Raw genomic sequence first — 5079 nt, forward strand, 5'->3', positions numbered from 1 at the left:
CACGTCAGTTGATGTAGAAAGATCATTCTCAGCCTATAAACTCATTTTGACAGAAAATAGGCGCAGTTTGTCTCCTGAAAACACTGAAAGACTTCTAGTTGCCTGTTGTGATGCTACTTTCTGCAGTGAATGATACATGTAAATAGGTGAGTCTGAATAAACTGACCTGCTTCCTAAGTATATATTGTTTTATTTTTGGTTCATATTTTCCCGCTTTTTAGCGCATATTTGACGTGTTTTAGCGCATAAAGATCCGGGCCCTAGTAATCACATGAAGCATGGAAAACGCAGGAACGTTATTCAGAAACTAATGCTGCACCATTGACTTGTACGTAGCGATATATCGCTTGAAATGACTGACGTTCGGTGAGAAAAGGCAAAGTGGCAACATGGCGACCGCGTGCCATATAGGCCTACGTATGAGTAGGGTGAGGGAGCGGCAACAGCGCAGTCGGCATAACAACTGGATAGGGGTGGACGACCGAGGGGTCAGAGTTCGAGTCCCGGTAAAGTAAAAAATTAAAATGTTCTCAGCGTCCTCCAGATCGGCTCTGGGGCCCACCCAGCTTCCTATTCAATGGATACCGGGGGCTTTTCCCTGTGGGTAAAGCGGCCGGGGAGTGAAGCTGACCACTCACCTCCAACTAGTGCCGAGGTCAAGAAAACATGAATCTTTACATCCACTCCCCCATGCGTTTTCATGGCGTAGTGCTTAATTAAGCACAGCTACAACTTTACTATACTTATCAGTAGGATGAATGATATTTGAACTGTAATTCTTCAGAACCCAAAAATTTACCACGCCGTTTTTGTTTTTTGTTTGTTTTTGAGCTCCTGTCCCTTGTTCAGTATCGGTAAGCTTCACGCACTGAAGATAGCTTGGTTGCTGGATTGTGCACCAGATGTCTGTCTGTATTGATTGGACAGGGAGCGTTCAGGAAAGCAAACACAATGTATCACGCGACAGAGACGGTGACGTGGTATCAACTGGAAACAGATTACAACAAGAAATAATTGACTTCCTTTATCACAGTCCCGGAACACAAGCTACAGTAGCGAAATTGTGATAAAACATTTTACTGTTTTGGTTAGCGGTCACAATATGCACTTGTGTCCGGGAAGAAGCCGTTTGCAATTTAGGCCGATTTACCGAAACAGCTTAGGGAGGTTTTTTTGTAGGTTTTCCTGTCTCCAGGCTAACAGTACAAGGACATTAGGCCTACATTAAAATAGACCACTACCGTCTTCTTCCAAGCCCTTTGTGTTCCTACCACGTATTTTCCCCCTTGGCACTACAGCCCCAGTGGGCCTAGGCTTACCTCCATGAACTTCTCCGTTCACTTCGGTTTTTCTAGATCTTACACATTCGGTAGGACTCCTTGGGCGGATGATCAGCTCGTCGCAAGGCCTCTACTTGTATACAAACAGAAATACGCACATACACAAACTAAACATCCATGCCCTGAGTGGGATTCGAACCCACGATCCCGGTTTCCAAGCGAGCGAAGACAGTACATGCCTTAGAACGCTCGGCTACCGTGACCGGCTCCTACCACGTATTATCTTCCCATAACTTTCGATTGAAAGTGAGGTACGTTCTTCTCATTAAGAATTGACGTCACCATATCAAGGCCTAGGGATACAATTCACTCCGATCCCTTTTGAGATTTAGGTCTGCTTAGTGGCTGACGTACATATAAGAATACAATTGACTCTCTGAAGAGAAACATAGTGACCAGGTTTATTGTTCATTTGCTCGTATGAATTGGCCTTTTCGGCCTGTGTGAGCTAACGAATTTTGAGGCCCTTACGAGTAATTTGAGGCAACCCAGCCGATGGAGAGATGCCATGTTACAGAAGGAGTTCTAAAGTGACTTTAACAGTAATAAATGGGGGAGCTATTATCCAACATAACAATAGTATATTTAAGAGTAACCATTATTACTTAAGCTTGTAATAATCTCAGTGACCGCCTCTGTGGTCTAGTGGTCAGAGTTCCTGGCTACAGATCCGAGTTAGATTCCCAGGGCTACCAGATTTTCTGTTAAGTAGTGGGTCTAGAACGTGGTCCACTCAGCCTCTTGATGATAATTGAGGAGCTATTTGAAGGAAATAGCGGCTCCGGTCTAGAAAACCGAGATTAACGGCCGTGGGGATCCGTTGCGCTGACCATGTGACATTCTCTATCTGCAGAAGTTGACACTAACTTCGCCGACAAGCGCCCGTCGCTCGGTCGGTATAATTCGCTTGCGGGCTAAAGGCCACGGAGTTTGCTTTGTTTGTAATACCTTCTTACAGGCCGATGTCAACTTAGGTATCCATTTAACAGACCTGCTGGATGATATCAACACTGAGGCCGCAACTGACCGCCCTTATTAAATGGCTTCATATCATTATGAAATATATAGAAATGCACAGACCGAGACTACTTCTATGTTGAGCACTCCATGAGATGCGATGTTTACCAGTCTGATGTGATGCGCAGTCTATCGTCATTTGACTGTACTGCCACTTCATACAGGGTACAGCCTTGTAGGAATGTGTTGCACTTAACAAACACAATTGCAGTTGCAGTGCTTAGTCTATATTTGTATGAAGTGCTTAAGCAAATACTGATTTGTTGATTTTGGCAGACTTACTATTTTCAGCACACTGGATTGCGTGCGAAATATTTAATGTGTAATTTCTGAAGTTAGACTATGTATTTTATATTCTTATCATTATAATTACATTTCAACAAATGAAAATATTGACTCTCTTATAAGCGAACATGTGCCCATCGAATGTGAGACATACGGGATTCGTCTGTTGCTAGCAGCTGCAGTGTTATACGGACGACATTTGCTGTGGATAGGTGAGTTCTGAACTATCATTCAGCTATGTGTAGATCGGTCAGATGGTTCGAAATTGTCTTGAAAGTTAACGGATCTGACCCCAGAAACTGTAAAATTCCAATTTTTCTTTCATGATTCTGCGAAACAGATTGTCATATATTCTTAGACTTCATTCGGTTATGATCGTCAAATTGAGACAGGACTTGGAATCCAAGACTCGTAAAAGAGAAAGAAATTGGTTGTTCTTTTATTGCTAGTGGGGTGGGACTAAGTCCCTTGTACTGTGGTCACTTCTGGCCTATTGTACCAGCCCCAGATGATAGGTGAGGGTGATTGTGAAGCAATTGGTGGAATGAAGATTGGCAGGGGAAACCGAAGTACTCGGAGAAAACCTGCCCCAGCGCAACTTTGTCCACTACAAATCCCACTTGACCAGAACCGGGATCGAACCCGGGCCGCCGAGGTGGGAAGCCAGCGACTAACCGCTTGAACTATGACGCGGCCAGAAAACTGGTTCTTTACATGCTCGTTTCATTGTAAGGCCGACACATAGCTTAGGTTGTTAGTCGTTGGCTTCCCAAATCTGCGGCCCGGGTCTGGTCATGTGGGATTTGTGGTGGACAAAGTGACATTGGGCAGGTCTTTTTCCGAGTATTTCAGTTTCCTGCTCCACAGTCATCATCATCTATCATCTGGGGCTTGTACAATAGACCAGTAATGGCCGCAGTACCAAGTGGACTCATTCTCACCCCACTAAGAAAAACAATAAAGAGATTCATTGAAATCAGTTCCATAGCAAGAGAGTTTAGTGTTTTGGTAGTCACAAGAGTGGGTTGCTAGGACAACTTCCAGGTCGATGCACCCCAAGCGAAACCAGTTCGAAAATTCTAGTAGAGAAGCGGTTTCTCTCATAGTTGTAGTAGGTTTATGAAAGGTATATACCATTCTGAGACAGACTAAGTGGGTATCCAAATCAGAGAGAGCGCAAGTTGCAGGCATGTGCCCCCCTTCTGTCTGTAAAATAAATAAAAATTAAAATAAAAATAAATTAATTTGGATTATAAGATTTGAGGTTTTTACGGCTGTAACTATGAAGAATGCCGTCTTCTGGGATGTGGCGCCTTGTAGATATGTGAACAGACGTTTCCATCGCTTCCATCTTCAAGGTAGAAAAACCTCGAACGATGAACCAGCGTGAGCAGCTGGCTGCAGATGGAGGCAATACGTCCCTCCTAAACGTCCGTTCGCACAAGATCTACACGGCGCCACATCCCAGAAGAAGATTCTTCGTCGTCATATATCCATCAAAGATGACGAAACCTTCCTGAGTTATGACGTCCCAGACATAGAAGGGGATAAAGGTGGAGTGCTTGAAGTACTCACATAAGTAGTGATGCTAGAACTGTTACTGAAGAGGAGCTGTTATAGCACTTACTTTCATGTTGTCGCAGACAGGCCTAGAGAGATAGGGTTTCAGCCCATAACCACTCATCTAATTGAAATATTCGGCCAAGGATGGGCAGTAATTAGATGTGGGCATAGGCGTAGGAACACGACCACTCTGAACCTTGAATCGTAGAGAAATGAAACTTATGAATTATTATCCGTGTCTATTACGTGTACAAATTAATTTTTTGCCATATGTTCAGTTGGGTGTTTGTTTCTAGAGGTGACTGAACGATTGAATGCATGCGTCATCTTCCGATACTGAGCAATGGAAAATATGTTTTAATACAGGTAGTTATAAACAAAAAGCTATCACCTGTTCATTTTTATTAATAGAGCAAGGATGCGCGAAGACTTGGTGACTCGGAGTTATGACTCACTTGACAGAGTTATTTGTGTTTCTATACGTGGTTAGCTGCTGAATTGAGCAGTTTAGTTTATAAGAGAATGAAGAAAGCGAAGAACAGACACAAGTACACAGCGATGGGCCTCATTCTTGAAATCAAGAAATTAATATGTAGGTAGACATGTTTTTTTTTTAATTCGCTGGGGGGGTACAAGTGTTATTTAGAGTCAGTGAGCAGAGGAATATCCTACACAAAATAAGAAAACGGAAGGCTAATTGGATTGGTCATGTTTTACGCAGAAACTGCCTTCTAAAAGAAGTTATTGAAGGAAAGATAGAGGGGCGGATAGAAGTGACCAGAAGACGAGGAAGAAGACGTACGAAGATGCTGGATGACCTTGGGGACAGAAGAGGATATTCTCATTTGAAGGAGAAAGCTCTAGATCGCATTAA

This window comes from Cryptotermes secundus, unplaced genomic scaffold (genome assembly GCF_002891405.2).
Source record: "Cryptotermes secundus unplaced genomic scaffold, Csec_1.0 scaffold123, whole genome shotgun sequence".
NCBI classification, from domain to species: domain Eukaryota; kingdom Metazoa; phylum Arthropoda; class Insecta; order Blattodea; family Kalotermitidae; genus Cryptotermes; species Cryptotermes secundus.